Raw genomic sequence first — 22,912 nt, 5'->3', positions numbered from 1 at the left:
ACCCAGGTCTTTCCCTGACCATCCTGAACCCTGTCTTTCTTTCAGTTCACATGACCATTCCTTTGCATTAAGCAGAAGATGTACACCCCAAAAACATGCTTAAGAAAGCAGATCTGGGCACAGAGCAAGGGGATTGAGGAAAGAGGTCTCACAGATTGCATGGTGCATACCTGCATTTTTCTCACTAAAGACTACTTATCATCCACCATGAACACTTCTGTACTGCTAAAATGAACCTAAAAAACTGGTTTTTCAACTTCCAATATAGATTAAACATGAACTAATTAACTGTTTGCAAAACACTCTGAAGACCTGAAAGAGTGTGTAAATGTTAATTATTAATGTTGATCCACAAAACTCCTGCATGTGAAGTAAAAATACAATTTTACTGGTAAGTTTCTGCTACTTTCAAGGCACAAACAGGGAAGCCTAGCATGTTTTTAAGAATTCTAGGAAAACTCTAAGAGCAGACCACAATGATTTTGTACTTCCAACATGAACAAGCTGGAATTTTAAGCTGGCAATTCTGGATATAACTATATCAAAGTTAAAAAAAAAAAAAGATTTACACTATATATGATAAAACTACAGTATGTTTATAGTCACAAAGTCCTGGATGAAAATTATAGTTCACTAACCTGAAAAGGGCAAAAGGTAAAATCTCTGAACCCCCATTTTCTCATCAAAAAAAGGTTCAGGAGGAAAGGGAGGATACCTATCTTATAGCGTTATTTTAAGGAATTAGAAGAATATAAAGGAACGCACAATATATAGGTAGGCACACCTAATAAACGTTTCTTCTTTCTTTTAATGACTTCATTTTTTTTAGAAAACACCTCTTAGGAACTAGGCCTGCCTCAAAAGATCTACTAGACTGCAAAAGTCTCTTAAAAACACACTATCCCCTGCTCCAGGCATACATACAGCACCATTTTAGCAGGAGGGCGAGGCAACAGCTTCGGTCATTCCTGTCCACTGACCCATATAGATCCTTAATCCTCCAACAGAGAAAGCACCTCGGCCAGGCCCCAAAGGCCTCATGTGACCAAATGAACAATTAGAACTCTAGTTCTCAACTCTTCTTGCCACATTTTTTTTTCCTAAATAATTCCCAAACTGCAAGGTCGCATCCATAGATCCTTTGTATTCTGAGCCCAGCCATGCCATCCATGCACAAAGTACGCAAAGGGCAAAAAAAAAAAAAAAAAAAAAAAAAAAAAAAAAAAAAAAATTTTCTTCCAGCTTGTAAAAGGTAACATTATTTCCATGCAATGCTGCAATGGGCTGACCTTCTCCCACCCCAGAAACACACCTACTTTAGACGGCAGAACTCAACTGCCAAGACCAAGTAGGTGGATTTATTTACAGATACCATTTACATGACACTGAGGGTTTTTAGAAGTGATTCAGGAATTACAGAAAACGTCAAACTTGCAAAAAAAAAAAAAAATCTGACATATCTACTCCTTTTAGCAGTTGTCACCTGAGAAAAGGAATACTCCTAAAAAACTAAGTTAATGCTGACAATATAATTCAGATTTAAAATATATATATACAAAAAATAAATAATAAAAAATAAAATACATATATACATATACATATGTGTGTATGTGTGTGTGTATATATATATATATATATATATATATAAAATCATGTTCAGTTCAATTTATCTCAACTGATCTGCCCAACAAATTTCAAGTGCTGAATAATGTCCCCTTTGAACAAAATAGGGCCACAATCTAGCAAGGTGGGGAGAACATGTGCTAATAATTTTCCCAGGAGCTGTTATTGACCTGTATCAAAACCACCCCTACTCTCTTACCTGATGTCCCCCTGTGATGAAGGGCTGAAAGTTTTCAAGACAACAGACCATAGTCAAAGACCCAGCTTTGGGAAGAAGTCCCCACAGACAAATGAAATTCATCAGCCCAGAAGCTCACCAACTGAGCAGGACTCTCCAAAAACACTAACTCCCTTTATTAAAAATAAGACTAGGGGCACCTGGCTGGCTCAGTTGGTGGAGCATGTGACTCTTGACCTCATGGTTGTGCATTCGAGCACCATGTTGGGGGTACCATTTACTTAAAAAATATATTAAGACTAAAGAAAAATGTATACAATGGAAAACATTTAGAAGATAAAAAAAAGACCCTATCATCTCACTCCTTGAACACAACTAAACAATTTGCAATAGCCTCCTTCCAGACTCTCTAGCATATGCGAAATACACACAACACCCCTGCATCACATTAAAAAATCAGATATCCTTAGAGATTGGAAATGTACAACAGATTTCACTAATATTTTTCTCATGCTTGGGTTAGAAGAGTTTTCAGCATGTTTACAGTCCCAACTGACCTGGATTTAATAGGCCAGGTATTGTTTAGGTCACTACTACTTCCCTCACTTATAGGTAGCCCCTTAGACATACCTCGTTGTTGTTGTTTGCCACTGTCATTATTATTATTACAGACCATGTCATGTGACCCTGCCATGTGCCAGGAGTTTATACATCTTCACTTAAAATCTCACAGATCTCAAACATAGCACATCCAAAAGAGAAATAACAATTTATTCCTCCCAACAAACTCACATCTTTCCCAACCCTCAGGAAACCACAGCACCATTCAGCCAGTTAACTAAAATATTTGGAATCATTCTGGATTGCTTTCTTCCCTTTCAAAACCTTTTTTCAATCGCTAAATAATCCTATCAATTCTCTCTTCAAAATGTATCATGATTCCAACCACTTCTCACTGCTTTCACTACTACCACCTTAATCCATGCTACCATTTTCTTTCTCCAGAATGAACTACTGTGAAACTCTCAGTGGCCCTGTTTCTACTCCTGTTCCTAAGTGCACAAACTTTTAAAACCGAAATCAGCTCTTGTCATTCCTTTCAGATGTTTCCCACCATTCTTAAAAGCCTGTGTAATGTGGCCTCTGCCTCCTACACATTATCTCCTGTATTTTCCCCTCCTAGCCCCATTCTAGCCAAACCAACCTTCCGCCGGTTCATACTCCTACCTCAAGCTCTTCGTCTGGATGTTCCTTCTGCCTGGAACATCCAGGGAGATTCAGGTGGTTTGTTCCCTCCACTTTCTTCAGGTCTCTGCTCAAATCTCATCTCCAAGAGGTCCTGTTTGACACTCAATTTCTAATACTCGTCATATCATTCCTAAAATTATCACTTCACCAAAACTGTTCACTGGTTTATATTTTTTTAAGAGTTTATTTGAGAGACAGAAACAGAGATAGTGAGAGAGAGCACGAGCAGTTGGGAGAGGAGTAGCAGGCTCCCCACTGAGCAGGGAGCCCAACGTGGGACTTGATCCCAGAACCCTAGGATCATGACCTGAGCCAAAGGAAGAAGCTTAACCGACTCAGTCACCCAGGTGTCCCATCATTTATCTTCTTTTCCCCTCACTAGAGTGTCAGCTCCTTGATGGCAGCAACTGCCTCTTAATTGTCACTGAATTCCCATCACATGCAATAGGACTTCACACACAAGGCACTCAAATGTCTTGAATAAATTATCAAACAATGCTACAAGGGAGGTTATATGCCCATTTTACAGAAAAGAAAACTGAGTTACCTAAAGTCACATAGCAAATAAGTTGCCAAATGCATCTGAAAGAACCCGTACTCTTCCACTGACAGTGCCATACATACACGCTAAAGAACAAAACTGTAAAAGAATGTATTTCTGTATGAAAATATCAGACCACAGTGATTTTTTTCTTTCATCACTAGAGCATTTCACATCTTTGATTCAATCTTATATATGCACTATGTATGTCCCTCCTCAGGTAGAAGATAACTACTTTCCTGTATTCCCCTCCATATAAGGGCTAAGCTACAGACAGCATATATTTAACAAATGTTTCTTTGAGGGCGCCTGGGTGGCTCAGTGGTTGAGCGTCTGCCTTTGGCTCAGGTCGTGATCCCAGGGTCCTGGGATCGAGTCCCACATTGGGCTTCCAGTAGGGAGCCTGCTTCTCCCTCTGCCTATGTCTCTGCCTCTCTCTGTGGCATTCATGAAGAAATAAATAAAATCTTAAAAAAAAAATGTTTCTCTGATATTTATACCCCCCAGTATTTGAAGAATCCTATAACAAGACTTTCAGCACCACCAATAAAGTACACTCTTCAAAGAGACATTCATTCAGTTTCTAATCATGATAGAGTAACTGGACCCAGCCTTATCCTGCCAACACCTCCTCCAGTAACTAGAAAAACAAAATATAAGGCAATGTCTTTTAGACACTGGACAACAGGGGCAAAGGGCTGCAATCCCTAACAGAAGAGAACAGACAAGATGAGCCCCACAACCTCTCTACCTAGAGGCACACTGGAGGGCCGGTGCAACGAGGTCAGTCCTGAGCAAAGCATGGCAATCTTGTCAAGTGGAGAAGGAAGACTTGAAAGCTTGCAAACGCTGAGGAATCTTAGAACTCCAAAGCTCAGCACAGACAGGTCTCCTTGAGTATGATGTTAAATAATAAGCTATACATGCATATTTTAAAAATCTATGGGGGCAGGCAAAGAAGGACCCAAAACTGTAAGCTAAATAATCCCAGAGTTGGCACAAGGCTGGCAGACATTCATATTCTGATCAGAGAAGAGAACATCCAATTCTTCAATGGAAACTTGAGACTAAGTAATGGAAATAAGCCTCAGAAGTATCATGCAAACAACTTAACCTGCAAACATAAAATCCAATCTTCTTTAAAGCAGTGCCTCTCATATTAGAAATGATTTCTCCTCCTGCCAGTGGACTTACAGCGTGTCCAGAGACAATTCTGGTTGTCACAATTGGCATATAATGGGTAAGGAATGATGCTACACACTCTACAAAGCACAGAACAGGCCCCAAACAGAGAAGTACCTGGACCAAAATGTAAGACCAAGGTTGAGAAACTGCTTTAAAAGAGCAAAATCTGGCAATCAGTAACTTAAAATTCACATTTCTGGAATCCAAGAAGCAATTACTAAACATGCAAAGAACACTTGGCCCATAACAGAAGAAAAATCAGTTCATAAAAATAGGCATAATGGGATTAACAGAAATCCTATTACGCGTATTATATATAATCAAGAATTTTAACATAAATAGGAGACAAATGAAACAAATAAAAAATTTCACTAGCAAACTGAATCCAAGGTATGAAAGAAACATCATGACCAACCCAGGATTATCCTAAGAACACAAAGCTAGTTCAAAGTTCCAAAATCAGACATCAACAGAGTAAAGAAGAAAAAACACATGATTGTCCCAGAAGATGGGGAGAAAGAAAGCTTTTGGCAACATAGAACATCCATTCATAATAAACTCTCCACAAACTAGAAACAGGAAAGAAGTTCTACATGATTTTAAAGGACACATGCAAAAACAAACTATAAGTACAAGCATACCTCATTTTATCGTACTTCACTGATAATTGCATTGTTTAAAAATTGAAGGTTTGTGGCAACCCTGCATTAAGCAAGTCTCTCGGAGCCACTTTTCCAACAGTATTTGCTCACTTTGTCCCTTTGTGTCATATTTTGGTACATCCTGCAGTAGTATTTCAAACTTTTCCACTGTGATTATATTTGTTATAATTAAATGTGATTGGTGATTACAAATCACTGAAAGCTCAGATGATAGCATTTTTTAGCAATAAAGTATTTTTAATTAGGGTATATGCTTTAAAAAAAAAAAAAAACACCACTTTCCCATACTTAATAGACTACAGTATAAACACAGCAAAAAATTAATTTGACTTACTTTATCGTGATACTCTACTGACTCTACTGCAGTAGTCTGGACCCAAACCCACATTCTCTCTGGGGTAAGCCTGTAACATCATATGTATGGTGAAACACTGAAAAGTTTTCTGTCCCCTAATATGAATAAAGGATGTCCACTTTTAATACACCTACTCGGCATCACACTGGAGGTTCTAGCCAGGTCAATAAAGCAAGAAATAAAGAACATGCAAACTGCAAAGGAAGAAATCAAACTGCCTGTATTTGCTGATGTCACTACTATGTAGAGAATCCCAAACAACCTACAAAAAAGGCTTCTAAAACTAAAATATATGCCAGCAGTGAACACCTGGAAATTGAAATTGAAATTGTAGAAGCTTCATTCACAACAGCATCAGAAAACATTACATATATATATATATATATATATATATATATATATATATATATATATAAAATGCAAGGTCCAATTACTGAAAAATGCAAGACACTAATGAAAATATCAAAAAACAGTTCTGGTATGTTCATGGCTCACTATTATTAAGATGTCAATTCTCACAATTTATAGATTCAATTCAATGCCAATCAAAAATCCCAACAGGATTACAGAGAATCACAAGCTGATTCTAAAAGGTACCTGAGAATAACAAGCTGATTCTAAAATGTACTTGGAAAGGCAAAGCAACTAGAATACTCAAAAATATTTCTGAGAAAGTAACACAATTAGAGAAACCACATTTTGATTTCAAGACTTACTATAAACCTATAATCAACAGTGTGATAAAGATGAAATGAAAGACTCAGATCAATGTAACAGAATCCAGAATCCAAATGTAGACCTACAGGTAGAATGATTAACTGACTTTCAACAAAGGTAATACAATGGAGAAAGTATTTTCTAAAACTGTTGCATTTGGGTGACTGCTGATTAGCGTCCAACTCTTGATTTCAGCACAGGTCATGATCTCAGGATCAGGAGATGGAGTCCTGTATGAGGCCCCATGCTCAGTGGGGAGTCTGCTTGAGACTCTCCATCTGACCCTCTCCCCACTCACATGCATGCTCTCTGAAAAAATAAAAATCCTTTAAAAAAGTAATTTCTGGAACAAAAAAATAAATTCATACCCTGAGCCATTTAGAAAAATTAACTCAAAGTGAATCATAAACCTAAATGCAAAATTTTAAACTATAAAACTTTTGGAAGAAAATACAGGAAAAGTGTTTTTGTTTAGGTTAGGTGATGATTTCTCAGATATTACATCAAAAACATGACCCATGGGAGAAAACAAAAAAAAAACCTTCAACATTATCAAAAAACTGCTCTTCAAAAGACATTAAGAGAATATAAAGAGGGACTCTGGGTGGCTTAGTGGTTGAGCGTCTGCCTTCACCTCAGCGTGATCTCGGGGTCCAGGATCGAGTCCCATATCGGGCTCCCTGCATGGAGCCTGCTTCTCCCTCTGTCTCTGTCTCTACCTCTCTCTGTGTGTCTCTCATGAATAAATGAATAAAATCTTTAGGGGAAAAAAAAGAAGAGAATAAAAAGATAAGCCACAGACTAGGAAAAAGTATTTGCAAACAATAATCATGTATCTGATTCTTGAATATACATATAGAACTCTCAGGGCACCTGAGTAGCTCAATCAGTTAAGCATCCAACTCTTGGTTTTGGTTCAGGTCCTGATCTCAGGGTCATGAGATCAAGCCCCACGTGAGGCTCTATGTTCAGTGGGAATCTGCTTAAGACTCTTTCTCCCTCTGTCCCTCTGCCCCGCTCGCTCTCTCTCCATCCCTCTAAAATAAAACTTCACACACAAAAAAAGAACACTCAAAATTCAATAATAAAGCAATTTAATCTTTATAGTGGGTAAAAATTTGAACAGACACATTTGAACACATTGCCATTTGAAGAATGGCAAATAATTACATGAAAGGATGCTTAACATCATTAGTCACTAAGCAAATGAGAAGAAAAAAAAAGCCCACATTCTGTATGATTCCATTTGCATGACGTTTTAAAAAAAAAAAAAAAAAAAAAACATGGAGACAGAAAACAGATCGATAGTGTCCAGGGTCTGAGAGTGGAAAATGGGTTGACTACAAAGGGGCTCAGAAGAATTTGGTTTAGGAGATAAAGGAACCATTCCATACATATCTTCATTGAAATAGTGGTTATGTGAATGTCTACGTCTGTCAAAACTCACAGAATGCTACTGAATTTTAGTGAATATAAATTATACACTAAATAATGAGAAAATAAAGACTAAAGAGATAACAATGTACTGAGTAAACCCTGATTTTGCCCTGGTTAAATTTTTAAATCAATTAAAGAAAGATATCTGCAGGATAAATAGGGAAAGCTAAATATGCACTGAATAATATTAATAAAATTGTTCCTTTTCTTAGCTGTGACCACTGCATTTGGTTATGTAGAACACAAGGATCAGCAAACATTTTCTGTAAAAGGCCAGATAGTACATAATGTGTGGCTTTGCGGGCCACAGGGTCTCTTATTCACTACTCTCCTGCCGCTGTAGCACCAAATCAGCCACAGACAAATGAGCACTGCCAAGTCCCAATAAAATTTTATTTACAAAAACAGGCAGTAGGGATGCCTGGTTGGCTCGGCGGTTGAGTGCCTGCCTTTGGCCCAAGGCGTGATCCTGGAGACCTGGGATCGAGTCCCACATCGGCCTCCCTGCATGGAGCCTGCTTCTCTCTCTGCCTATGTCTCTGCCTCTCTCTGGGTCTTTCATGAATAAATAAATAAAATATTAAAAAAAAAAAAAAACAGGCAGTAGGCCAGATTTGGCCTGAGGGCTGTAGTTTGAGGACCTCTAATGTAGACAAAACAATGACAGAGGGCAGAGAGACTAACTAAGGTTGCCTATGGTGAGGCAGGCACGGGGTGAGGGTCAAGGGGAGTACTGGCCAGGGTTGCAATGAAACTTTTCCAGGATGATGGAAATGCTCCATATTTTGTGCTGTGATCTGCATGGACACATTGACAAAATTTGTCAAACTCCATATACTAAAACCAGGTACATTTTCCTATATAAATAGTATTTCAATAAACTTGATTTGTTTTAACAATATACTCTTTCCAGGTTACAGCATCAATATTGTGAAAAGCCTAACCTTTGGAGCCAGAATTATCAGAGTTCAAATTTTAGTTTAATAGCTGTGTGATCACTTTGGGGGTTGTTTCCCCATACTAAAACAGCATAATAATGCCTGCCTCATAGCTTTGTTTTCAAAATTAAATAAGAAATGTAGGTAAAACACAGAGTATAACATCTGGCACACATGAGGCACAGTCCCCTGATCTGAGATAACCAATCAAAAAAATGATTTTAGAAAATGAATCAGTAAACATCAGACAACTACACTAGCTCCTTTTGTACTCTTGAAATATTCTGACATTCTTTGTTCGCTGTTTATTGTGGTTGAACTTGACTTCAAGAATTGGCATCCGAAGTCAGTTCCTGTGATTTCACAGTAACTCAGGTCTAACAGCAAGCATCGTGAACTGAAATTTCTTTAGAGTCTAGAAAAATATTCCATGACAAATGTTATAGAAGGAAAACTGAGAAAAGCCAAAGTAAAACATATCAATTTTCCCAAGCAAGGAGAATGGTAATATAGTATATTTTAATTATCTTTTATTAAAAAAAAAAAAAAAGGAAAACCAATATAGTTGGATGTTTTCCTCTTTTCACCTAGGATTTTAATTTTATCCAAACCAGCAGCCAACTAATAAAGTTACAAAATGACATAGCATTTGTATTTTATCTCATGCATTTCTCACGACAGTCATGTGATAGATGATTAATATTAAATTTGTTTTTATTTTACAAGTAAAGATCTTCTGTCTGAGACAGATGAAGCAGCTGCTCAAGGACACAAGCCAATAAACAGCAAAGTTTGGATGTGAAATCAGACATGTGGCTCCGTATCATGCCCCCCCCTTTGTTTTTAGTAGAGATCACCATTAGAGAATCAACTTGGGTTCCATGAAATTCTTTACATAACTATATGCTTTTCCCTAACTTGACATCTTTAGTTGTCTAAAAGACAAACCAATTACACTGTGACATGCCTACTTAATTCCTAACCATTCAGGAATAACTAACTGGCCATTTTGGATGGTAGAGGCTATGGCCAAATATGGGCTTATGATATTATCAGAAGTGAAAATTCAAAAGCATAGTTCCAAACAGTCTACAGAGTGACATAAATGGTGAATTCCCCACACTTCTTCCTTTTCCCCACCCCAATACCTGCATCACAGGAACACACTCATATCCACCTTTGCCAGGCTCTGAACACAGCTCTGAAGAGGTAAAAAAAGGAAAGCATACTATTGTTCCACACAAATATTCATACAATCACAGTATCTCAGTAGTAGTAGTCCATCCCCCAGCAAGGACTGACAAAATGGGTTATTTATTCATCTTCTATTTATTAGGTCCCAAACAACCCACAGGTGGCCTTCAAGACCATAAATAGGAGGAAGTATGAAGGAAACAAACTTCCTTCCACTAACATCTTCCCCCACTTTCCCCATTTACAGTGGTAAGACAGGCTGATGGTGACTCAGGAGCACTGCTTCCAAATGCACCCCTGTCCCCATCACTAATAACGAAGTCTATTCAAGTGCATTTGAATATTAACTTCAAAAGAAAAGATTGTCAAAAAGTCCAAGTTTATTCATCTAGCTTTGTCAGAGATGTTTTTTCTTCAATCTGTGAGTCTGATCAGATAAAATTTTTGAAGGTTTACTATAACCCTACATGTCTAATGTTTTACCCTTATTTTATAAGAAAACTAATGGGAAGATGAGATTCAATATATAGAAATGTCCTGATTACAGGTTCTAGAATATATCTACTCCATTTGGTACTATGAATAGTGTACACGGAGCTGGTACAATGGATTTAAATCAATGCTTCCTTCCGCAAATGGTGACACCTTCAAAGGTGTTATCTTGAAGGGAAGTAAGCGATTTGCTAATGTTGCAGAATTATGCTAACACTGTATTAACTCCCAGTCCATCCCATCTTACACTGAGTTTGAGAAATGTAGTCATAATCCCTATTATTTTTCAAGACTATGGTAAAATAAGGTAGAAAAGCTAGAACTGACTAACTCGGATATCCTACAAGTGTTGAAAACAACCCATCTGTCACCATTTCTTAAACACTATAAATGCACAGCCATATTCTCCCAAGCCATTCTGCAAATCCCAAAGACCCGTTAAGGTTAATGGGAAGATAACAGTTTCTATGAACATTCAGTTCAACTAACTCCTTAAAAAAAAAACATTCAACTAAAGACAATTCTCAGGATTTCTTGTTTATGAAAGAAATAGCTAAATCACTAAACTCAGAAGCATCAGACTTTTAAAACTGCTTCAAATCACATTTAAAGTTATCAAAATTATTATCATTACAGCTACCAGGTAAGAGGCATCTACTTAATGTCTGGCACACCATTAAGTACTTCACATAATTTCAGCTATGTTCCACAGAACACTGCAAAATATATTACTGCACTGTATGGTAGGGCACAGAAGCTCTGAGGACTTAAGTAACCCACTGAAGGCTCACAACTAGTCGAAGTATGGGGAGCTGAACTCAAATGTACCTAGCTACCTTAAAAAATATATATTCTTCAAAACTGTACTACCTCCCCAATTTCACAAGAGAATAGGCAGAGATGTGAAATGATTTGTCCAGCAATCTTAATCATTTCATCAGAAAAGGGAGAAAACTTCTAAAACAAGAACCACACTTTTGAAAATCCATAGTGCACTATTTAAACTTCACTTCTTTTCAAGCATCTGGGTGGCTCAGTCGGTTAAATGTCTGCCTTCGGCTCAGGTCATGATCCTAGGGTCCTGGGATCCAGCCCCACATCAGGCTCCCTGCTCAGCAGGGAACGGGATTCTCCCTCTCCTGCTCCCCCTGCTTGTGCTCACTCTCGCTCTCATCAAATAAAATCTCCCTAAAAAAAAAAAGGGAGGGGGGGTTAGAAATCCTTTTAAAATAAATTTCATCACAGATCTGCAAGTGAACTGTCAATTTTGGGTAAGTTGCCAGAATCCGTGGTTCTATGCACACTATCACTAGCTTGGATGAAGTACAAAGCACTTCATCCAATTCAGACATACGCTGAACACCTGCACTGCGTTAAGAGTCCTTCTCGGCAGAAGGGACAAAGCTAAGTAGGAAATAAAGCCCATCAACAGCCCTCAAGGAGATAACAGTCTAGAGGAGGAGTCCATTTATACTAACGTATACACTATTAGGCAAACAAATGAAGCTTGTGAGAAATCCTGAAACAAAAGTATGTATAACATGGCATCACAGCTCAGAGGAGAAAAGCCACTGGCCTATTTGTCACATTCTGTTGCAAGCAACATTTGCTTACGTGATGTCCCTCCCTGACAGCCCCTTCCATCCACGCGACCACCCCAAGGAGGCACACGCGACTGCACAACCAGGAAGGCAAGCTTCTAAGAGCAAGAACCGTGACTCCTAAAAGCGACCTTGTTGTTGTAGCTCAGAAGTACAGTGCTATGCCATACAGACACTATCCTTCAGCCTCATCAGGTGAAGAAAGTTGGTTTTTCAAACCAAACCAAGAGACCCAAGGAATACGAGAACTAGGACAGTGATTTATCTCAGCTGATCATAACTCCTTTAGAAACTTGCCAAAAAAAAAAAAAAGTCTTTCAAAAACTACATGCAGCATTTGTTCTCATCTGGGCAATCCAAAGGTTTAGAAAAAAAGAATGAGGTGGTTCTTCAGAAAACAAAGCGGGGGTGGGGGGGGTGGGGGGAGGAGGAGTGGAAATGCACTGGAATAAGATAAAAAGGCACACTGCTTTTTCCTCCAGTTGTGTATATGCCCGAGGCGATAAACTCCCAAAATAACTTCACCCAGGAGTGTAAAAGCTGGGATGGAACACCAAAATATTGCTCAATCCAACTTTCATTGTGAATTCCTCAGTACACAGTTAACATTTAAAAAACTTAAATGTAAAAAAAATAAAATAAATAAAATAAAAAAAATAAAAAAATAAAAAATAAAAAAAATAAAAAAATAAAAAATAAATAAAAATAAAAAACTTAAATGTGACGAAATCATTTTGCTGTTAAAAACTACGTATTTCCAAAAACAAAACCAAACAAACAAAAAAAAAAAACCAAAAAACCTGTTTTGGTGAAGAAAACCTGAGGGTTTTCCCCACATAAAAAAATAATAATAATTAAAAAAGAAAAAAAAAAGCTCTTCTCATAGTGGTTTTTGGAAAAAAAAAAAATAGCAAGCCCCCCCCCGGCCCCCCGCCCCCCCAAAACTGTTTTGTTTGGTCTCCAAGTATGGCCGCACTTGAACTCGGCGGAGCGCTGAGCCGCGGCGCAGTCCCGCCCCGGCCCCGGCCCCGGCCCCGGCCCCGGCCCCGGCCCCGGCCCCGGCCCCGACCCGCGCGGCCCGGGAGCGGCCGCGGAGGGCGCCCCCCACAGGCGGGCGCGGCCCTGCGTGCTGCCCGTCCGCGCCGGCCCGGGGAGCCGCTCCCTCGCGCCCGCCGCACTTGTTCGCCGAGCCCGGCGTCCGGAGGGAGCCTGAGGGGCCGCGGCTCCCGGGCTGAGGGACCGGCGCCGGCTGGGGGAGCGGGCAGGCGCGCCGCGGGCCCGGAGCAGACAATGAGCGGCGAGGGGGCGACGCGAGGGGGAGGCGGGGGCCCGCGGGGCGCCCCGCACCGCCCTCCACCCCGCCCGCCCGCGGCCCCGCCCCCGCCCCGGCCCCCGCCCCGGCCCCCGCCCGGGCCCCGGCCCCCGAGCAGCCGCAGGGGGAGGGGCCCGCGCGCCTCGCCCGCGACCCCTCCCCAAATCCCAAAACTTCCCCCAACTCCGCCAACTAAGTTGCGCTCTCACCGTGCGGCGCCCGGGGCTCCCCCGCGGGCCCAGCCGGAGCAGCTCCGCACCTTCGCCGCCGGGAAGGACAATAGGCGGCCGCTCGCCCGGCGGCGGCGGCGGCGGCGGCGGCGGCGGCGGCGGCTTGGGGCTGAGGCGGCGGGGGCGAGGCGGCGAGCGAGCGGGCACGGCGGTCTCGGCGGAGCCCGGGAGCTTCGCGGCGGCTGCTCCGGCTCCGCGCTGGCCCCGCACACAGCTCCGGCTCGTCCGCGCAGGCGCCACAGGCGGCTCGGGCAGGGGCGGGGCACCCGGGGGGCGGCAACGCCTACGAGCCCTCCCATGAGTAAGCGCGGAGCCGGGGGCTGCGACGTGGGATTGCGCTGCGGAGCTGCCCATCAAGCTCCGGAGGCCAATAGGAAGGCAGGTGGGCGGTGCGTTCAGGTTGCTAGGGAAGGCGGAGGGTGAGCGCCGCCGCTGTGCCGCGGGGAAGGCGCCCCAATGGAGCGAGGGAGCGAGGCAGCGAGCGGCTGGCCGAGGCTGCTCTAGGGGCTGCCCAGCCGCTCTCTCCTCTCCGCCGGGTCTCCGGAAACCGCCTTGCTTCTGGGGGCCGGTGCTTACCGGGGCTGCCGCGGTTGCCAACCACACACATAGTCAGATGATTAACTTTTCTGTTTCCTTCCACTTGCAACCAGAACGTGGGGTTTCGTCTTCTGCGTGTCAGTGCCTCTGGGAGTCATTGTTAGGTATGCAACAAGTGTTTTCGATGGATGATGGACCATTGGATGCAGCGATGGCTCGCTGGCGGCATCGGGATGGTGACAGTGCATTCCATGAACTTTTGGCTCCTCCATCACCACAAAATCATAACAATCTGCTAGTTGCAGATTTCCTCCGGGAATCCCTCCTGGAGGCTTTTGAGAAACGAAATACGGTCCATTAACCAATGGAAGAAACTTCATTTTGATAGTTGTGTGTGTGTGTGTGTGTCTGTGTCTGTGTGCTTCAGTGTGTTTCATTAGGAGAAAAATACCTGTCACATCAGACTGTTATTTCACTGATGCTATTTCTTAGATTAAATAGAAAGCTATAAAAAAAAAGAATCTATTTAAAGAAAAATATTCAGTAAAAAACGACATCTTACATGCAGTGCAAGCACGTGCAAATTGATAGTGTTTGAACTAAAAACAGTGGTTACCCAGGCGTAGAAGGATTATTAGCTGAGAAGGAGGAGGGGTGCTGGAAATGTTCCGTATTTTGATCTAGATGCTGGATAACAAAGTTATAAACATGAAAACTCATTCAGCTCTACACTTAAGTGCACTTTGCACAGTTTACACATGTATTTGTCTGTGTTCATTTTTTAAATATTGGCACAAGATATGGCAGAAAGAAAGGAAAGAAGAAAGAAAGAAAGAAAGAAAGAAAGAAAGAAAGAAAGAAAGAAAGAAAGAAAGAAAGAAAGAAAGAGAGAAAGAAAAGAAGTGCATGACTTTCTTTTTTGGAAACCCTAATCCAGGCAAGCTTACCACCAGGGACTGAGAGAGGGGTATGGGAGTACTTACTGGGTGTATCTGTCACTTCCATTGTGGGGTGGCTTTAAATCTTAGAAATTAACTACGAGTTAGACTTGAGCTGAAATCTGCTTCCCTGTAGGTGGACCTGGTTCTCACATGTATTTTCCTAGTTCACCCTCACAGAATGGAAAAACCAAGGCCAAACACTCCCAGTGCTTTATGTGAAATTATTTTCCAACCACCTCATCATGCTGCCCACCCTCCTCAACACTCACTGTAATCTGTCCTTGTCAATATTTGAACGGCAGCACAGAACAAGGAGTATCCTAGATCCTGGCCCTGACTACACCATAAAGGATCCCACCATGAACAGACCACTCCTCAAGAGCCTCAGTCTCCTGTAAACCTAGAAAATCACTTAGACTGTCATAGGTGATAATCTCATAGTTTTCTCCTAGAGCCTAGCTGCTCTGTTACAAAGGCAGCAGCAAATAAATGTTACCATGTCATCTTTCTAGCGACTGCTGACAACATCATTCCCTGCTCCCTGCCTCAGCAGGATTTACACCTTCCCAGCGGGCTGCATGCTGCATCCGGTGGTGGTCTCGAGCCCAGCACTTTTCAAAATTTACTGTGCTACAAATCACCTGGGTGATTTTGTTAAATGTGGATTCTGAGTAGGTCTGGGGTGTGATCTGGGGTTCTGCCTATCTACCAAACTCCCAGGTGATACTGATGCTGAGAAGCAAGGGTCTTCTCTAAATTTTCCGGACAGCTGAGCTCTGCGTCCTCTTTGGGAGGTCCTAAGCAGTTATCTGCAGGCTGGCACTTGCTCATCATTTAGGAATTAGCTCTAATGTCCCCTCCTTAGAGGAAACATCCTTGGCTGCCCTATCTAAAATAACCCCTTCTCCACTTAGTTCATTCATATGACTCAAATTGTTCCATAACGTTTATCTCAGTCTGAAAATAGCTTATTTGTGTATGTTTATTGTCTCCTCCCCCCACTATCATGTAAGCTCCCTGAAATCTGTTTACCCCCCTCTCTTGCATCTATCATGTCCCTGTGAGAAGAGGAAGAACTCAAAAGATTTGCATGAGTGAATTTGTACAGAAGGAGCTATCATGAGGGGTCATCCAACTGAGTGTCCCTGATACTAAACATTCCTCCTTCCAAAGTACACCAAATATCTCCATCCAACGTGCCCCATTTCACCAGAGAGTGCAGTGGGTTTAGTGATTTCCTCACTTTTCCTGAGAGCCAGGAAAGATGCCAGGGCCTTATGAAGCTCTAATAGGATTCTATATCTCTGAACTATCTTTTCGGTTGACTACTATCTCTTGTTAACCTCAAAAATAAAATTGCCAGTTATTTTACCAGCAAAAATAAGTTTATTCGGGAACAGCAGAGAATTTCAATTTAGGACATATCAGCTATAGCAGAACCATAGACAAGTTGCAGAACATAGAAATGGAATATTCTTTTACAGAAGAAAGGAGGGAGGGGGTAAGGCTGTTATAAACAAAAATCCCATGGAGTGAACTAGCATTTCAAAGTATAGTGGCTTTTTCATTAGCTGAGTTGTGACAGTCTCTCATTGGCTAGGTTATTGCCAGGGAAGGAGGAAAACCTTCCACCTGCTGGGATAGTAAAGTAGTATCCCTGTGCAAGGTCTGGCTCTTCCTATTGGATCTGCAATTGCCAAGGAGTGATAGGCAAAAGAGCTCCCCCTGCCCACCCACCCCGGACTAGACTCCATTCTAAATGCAGTTTCCTTTTATTAATTTTCATACTATCTGATTGATTTACACAGGCTCTAATATCTAAAAATATAACAAGGATAAACTCCATTTTACAGAGAGTCCCTGCTGATGCCAAAGTAAGGAAAAAAAACAAAATCCACACAGTTGTAAGAACATGAATTTCTCTTGAGATCATGGTTTCTAAAACGTCCACTTTTGTTAAAAAAAAAAAAAAAAAAAGGAAGCATTAGAACAAACTTATCCCAGGGCTCTTCTTTCACAGAAGTGGACAATGCTTTCACTGGTACAAATACCCCAGTGTTGCTTTGAGGTAATGTCCACTTTCAGCCCCTTGCTTGAGGTGAAGCCAACTCCACCCACAATCCCAGTTCCATGACTTCAGCTTATGATCAGACCTGAACCAGTTTTAATGCATTATATACATAGGCAATAATTATTAATTTAGAGTTGGGCACTTGACCCCAAACACGCCAATGAGGAGACAACAGGAGTAAGTTCCACCCTCTCTTTGAACTATCAGGGGAGCTGCTTTTGTTTATCTCAAGTGGTACTTGGAAGGATATGCTTGTCAGCCATCTTGTCACCATGAGTGAAGAATCTCTTCCAATGGAGCCAGCATGATGGAAAGGTAGAGAAATGAAGAAAAATAATATCTAAATGATGTTGATTGAACTGCGGAATCTACCAATACCTGAAAGGGGACATCACTTGGACATTTCAATCATGAAAACCAATAAAGCCAGCCAGAATGGAAGTCTCTGTCACTTGCTTCTATAAGAGCTGCAGTTACGACAATACCCATGAGTTAATGATCACTGGTCAATTCCCTGACCAGCTTCTCAATTCAATTAGCAGATAGATTAGCTATTGAGAGTTTACTATGTGCCATGCCTTAGGCTTGGTTCTTGTCTTTAAGGAATTCAAGGTCAAATGAGGGAAATGGACAAGCAAACCAGCAAGGAACCAGAAGTATAAGCGCCTTCATGGAAGCAAATTCAGGCCAAGAAGAGAACATCTGCTTACTGAGTGAACGTTCAAGGGCACCATGGGGAGGATGCAACAGTGAAGCGCAGGTCTTGGAGGACAATCAACTGGGTAAAAAATGCTTGTATAGTGCAGGAGGCTTGAGTATGTGTGCACAGGTAGCAAAGAACTTCCTAGAAAAGGAAGAGCAAATTCAAAGACCTGGAGGTATCAGAAATTCAACACACACAGGAAACCCAAGAGGGAAGGAGTAGGAGGGGAAACCAAAGGAAGTTCACCAAAGCAGGCTTACTAAGGAGTATGGTCTGTATTCTGAAAGGCCAAGAGGGATCTTCAAAAGATCTTAAGTAATGAAACAATGATGAGAACAGATTTTCATCTTAGAAAGATCCATCCTAAGTACCCAGTGCTTAGGCTAACTTTAAGTGTGGGGATGAGGATGAGGGTGGAGGATAGGGAAATCTCTGAGACACCTGGCTCCAAGTAAGAGGTTTTGCAGTCCAGAACTAAGTGTTCACTCCTTGAGTGGCAGAGGGAAGCTTCCTCTCTCAAAGTCAAGCCCAATGCTGTCTAATGTATGGTGAGCCACGGATGTGATTTAAAATTTTCTAGGAACCACATTTAAAAAGTAAAAGCAAACAGATGAAACTAATTTTAATGATATTTTACTAAACCAAGTATTATAATTTTAGCATGTGATCCATAAAAATGATCCATAAAAATTATTAATAAGATAGTTTACATTATTTTTATCATACCAAGTCTTCAAAATAATCCAGTGTATATTTTATACTTACAGCATGTCTCACTTCAGATTTGCCACATTTCAGATACTCAAAAACCACTTGTGGCTACTGTACCAGAGAGTAGAGGTCAGGTTGATTGATTCACATATAGAGCCTCCATCTGGGAATTTGTTCCAAATCACAACATGTGGCTAGGTCCGTAATTCCCCCCACTGTACCTCTTTCACCAATATTACTTCATTTATTTTGTACAACCCTGGGCTGGTGCTATTATCCCCCTTTTAAAAGTCATTCAGGCTTAGAGAAACTAAGTAATTTGCTCCAAATCACAAAGCTACTAATTGGCACAGCTTATCTTCCAAGGGTTGAAAACCAAGAAAAAGTTACTAAATCCAATTTAGAATGGCACACTTGGGTTCCCTCACTCTGCCCCCCTCCTCATTTCCATCTAGAATTGTAAGGGCTCAGCCTATCAACAGAGTTGGGTACTTAGTAAAGAGCTGTTTAAGCAACAAATCCCTTGTTCAGAATGTATGCCTAAAAAAGAAAAAGAATGTATGCCTATCACATGTTTCAAAAATTCTGCAGGCATAGACTAAACAATGTTGAAAAAAAGGACAGTTACATGTTGAATTACAGAAAAGTGCATAGTAAATGGCATTTATTATTATAATTATTGCCACCTTAGACAGTTTTAACATTTTTAGGGACCTTGATGTACATTCATTGCAAATAGTTTTCTAAAAAGGTTTTGCTGATTTATATCCCTCTTAGGGTGCCAGGGTGCCTCACTTCTCTCTTCTTTTAAGATTTTATTTATTTATTTGTGAGAGACAGAAAGAGGCAGAGATGTAGGCAGAGGGAGAAGCGGGCTCCTTGGAGGGAGCCCAATGTAGGACTTGATCCAGACCCTGGGATCATGCCCTGAGCCGCAGACACTCAACTGCTAAGCCACCCAGGCATCCCCTCACTTTTCTTAGTTAAGTTCTCATATTAGAAAGACCAGGGCTTTATGTGCCTGGCTGGCTCGGTGGATGGAACATGCGACTCTTCATCCTGGGGTTGTAAATTCAAGCCCCATATTAGGTATAGAGATTACTTAAATACATAAACAGGAAAGAAGGAAAGAAAGAAAGAAAAGAAAGAAAGAAAGAAAGAAAGAAAGAAGAAAGAAAGAAAAAGAAAAAAGAAGAAAGAAGAAAGAAAAGAACGAACAAAGAAAGAAGAAGGAGAGAGAGATAGCGGGAGGACGGACAGGACGACGAAGTAATTCCTTGACTCCGGACGACAGTCAGACCGTCCAGGAAGCGGCGGGAGGAAGGAAGGGATAGAGAGAGAGAGAGACAGGCCAGGGCTTTAGAAGAAGCCAGGGCTAGGTTTAAATCCTGGATGCTCAAATTCTTTATAAAGTGATCACTCCTACAAAATAGCTACACAATGGCAAATTCATAAAACAACATGTGCATAACCCTTAGCACTTTGCATGGCACAGAGCTCTCTGCCCACTTTAAATCCACCACTTCCCCCTTTACAGACAGTAAGAAAATGACAGTCCAGGAGTAGATCTGATCATGAAAAAAAAAAAAAAAGGAAGTGCTACTAGAGAAATTCAGGGAAACATGGACCCCAACACAATTACAATAGAAAATTTCCAGCAAAAAGTGTATGTTGTCATACATTGACCTCCCCAATAGATGTAGCAGCCTTCTAGTCTTCTGCCCTGAAGAGTTTCCCAGCTTTTAATAAATACATGCGCTATGCACTGCTTGGTGATAGAACAATTTATTTAATTTCTGAAATCTCGCTTTTCTCTATAATGATCCTTCCAATAACAGATTTGCTTAAATGCTGCTCATGGGATCAAGTAAGCTACTGAAGTCATTACATTTCCAATGGTAGAAGAGTTAGGGGCTGTTGGATTGATGCAAGGGACAGAATCACTAAAGCTACAGGATTAAGGGACCACCCTGACCTTGAAAGAGGTTATGGACATATTTCTCAGTGTAGACTCCAGGGGATTTAATGTGAGGGATGTAATAAGGTCCAGAGATTCCTTCTCCATAGCTAGAAAGGAAAACCAGAGTCACTTTGAGGGGTAACATTATTTTGATTCAGTTAGGTTTGGTTTGGTGTTTACTTTGAACATGGGTTCCAGTTGGGGGAAGGTGGAGACTGTTATTCTGATTCCAGAGAGATTTATGGGCTGGCTCAGGAACCACACATTTCATCCGATTGCTTTTCTCTTTATGCTCAGCCTTTTCCAGTTTATTCAGCTGCTCTCATAATTATCCCCAATTATTTATAATGGTAGGCTTTTGAAGCTGGCGTTAGGGAAACATCATGTTTTTTGAGCCCTTAAACAGCATTTAATAGAAATGAAGGCCAAGAGCTCGTGTGAAGTCCAAACTCAGGTTTGGTTGAGCAGATTTTTTAAAAATTTTGTTTTCATCTTTAATATAATATTTTCCCCCAAATTACATGGAGTTTGCTATATTAAAAGAGAAATTTTTGTTTGCACACAACTCTTACCAGTAACTACAGTTTCAGTGTAGCTTCAACCAGCTTTCCTTTTTTTTTTTTTATTGGAGCAAATATACCACTTGTACTTTTCACATTATTAGGTCTTACAGTATATAGATTCCAGATACCAAAGTACTTCAGGAAAGAGCTGTACAATTCAAATATGATTGAGTCAGACCCTTATTTTCTTCCCTACTTTTTATTATCCAAAGTGTAGTTCATATTCAAACTTCACCTATAAGACAATAAATTGTCTTTGCAGCTCTGCTTATTTCTTTCCTGGAGGATCTGATCAAGGCTCATGCTTTGCATTTATTAATAATGACTCTTCAGAACCTTTTCATTTAGAAAGGTTTTCCATCATTTTTTTTTCCTTTTGCTTTTGCTTTTTGTATTAGATGACCTTGGACTTATTCGACCTTATTTAGGCCCAGTTGTTTTTTTAAAATTTATTGCACAAACTGAATTTTGTTTTATTGGCCCGTCCTTGGTAGACCTACACACAAAGAAATTTTTTGTAAGAGTTAACACATAAGCAATGCTATATCCTTATTGCATCACATCACAAGGGTTTGTTTGGCTCATGTTAAACTAGTTTCTTTTAAAATGCTACCCTTCTTAAGGTGTGCTTGGCTGGCTCAGTTGGAAGAGCATTTGACTCTTGATCTCAAGGTCATGAGTTTGAGCCCCACATTGAATGTAGAGATTACTTAAATAAATAAAACTTTTTTTAAAAATAAATAAAACTTTAAAAAAATAAATAAAATGCTACCCTTGAAAACATTAGTTTCTGGAACTATTCCTTAGAAAAAGCATTGTCTATTTAAGGGAATATAAAAAATACTTTCTATTCTATATCCCTGTTCTTTTGAGGATTCATTGTGCATACTTCCAGTATATATTAAGACTCTCAGAAGTCCTGAATTTAAAAAAACTGTTTAGCTTTGTTTAATCCTATATTTATTAAACTTATTTGATCATGAAACCAATTTCTCTTGGAAAATGTACTAGTATCTTATATCACGTTAAGGACTCATTTTGAGAAATAATTCCTTTTTTTTTTTTTTTTGAGAAATAATTCCTGAATCCATTCCATTCATCTTCCAGAAAGAGCAGTATAGGTATAGTTGATAGTTTACTATCTATGCATTATTATGGACTGAATGTTAGTACCCGCTAAAACCCATATGTTGAAGCTCTAAGCTCAGTATGAAGATATGAAGAGGTGGGGCCTCTGGGAGGTAATTAGGTTTAGATGGGGTCATGAGGATAGAACCCCCATGATAGAAGTTGTGCCCCAATAATAACAAGAAGAGACTCCAGAGCCTCCTTATTTTGCTATGTGAGGATACATCTGCTAGCCAGGAAGAGGACCTTCACAAAGAACCAAATCTTCTAGAACCCTGATCTTGGACTTTTAAGCCTCCAGAAGTGCAAAAAGAACATCTGTTGTTTAAGCTACCCAGTCAGTGTGGTTTTGTGACAGCGTCTGAGCTGACTGATACACCCACTATCAACATTTCAGAGTCAAGAAAGGAAAACAGATGCTTCAGGTATCTCATCTCTAGCCTGATGCGATCATTCTTGTGAGATTTCAACCTGCACCCCCACCCACCACAAGCCACTCTTCACCTGGATAGTCTGCTAAACCACGAACTTGATTCCAAAAGGGAGATCTGCTCTCCTGTATTTGCTACAATTCCTGTTTTCCCA

The 22,912-nt window shown here is 40.7% G+C and overlaps 1 protein-coding gene across 9 annotated transcripts in view; it reads right to left on the bottom strand.

Annotated features, from left to right (window-relative positions):
• Positions 1-13,804, bottom strand: part of AKAP13 (A-kinase anchoring protein 13) — a 321,024-nt gene extending 307,220 nt beyond the window's left edge. For all 9 annotated transcript variants that reach the window (XR_005357033.1, XM_038532759.1, XM_038532760.1 and 6 more), the window contains exon 1: positions 13,693-13,804. The gene's annotated coding sequence lies outside the window, so the exon portion shown is untranslated. The remainder of the gene's footprint in view (positions 1-13,692) is intronic.
• Between the last annotated feature and the right edge of the window lie 9,108 nt (positions 13,805-22,912).

Source organism: Canis lupus, chromosome 3, assembly GCF_011100685.1.
Source record: "Canis lupus familiaris isolate Mischka breed German Shepherd chromosome 3, alternate assembly UU_Cfam_GSD_1.0, whole genome shotgun sequence".
NCBI lineage: Eukaryota > Metazoa > Chordata > Mammalia > Carnivora > Canidae > Canis > Canis lupus.
This window is presented reverse-complemented; position numbering and strand designations above follow the sequence as displayed.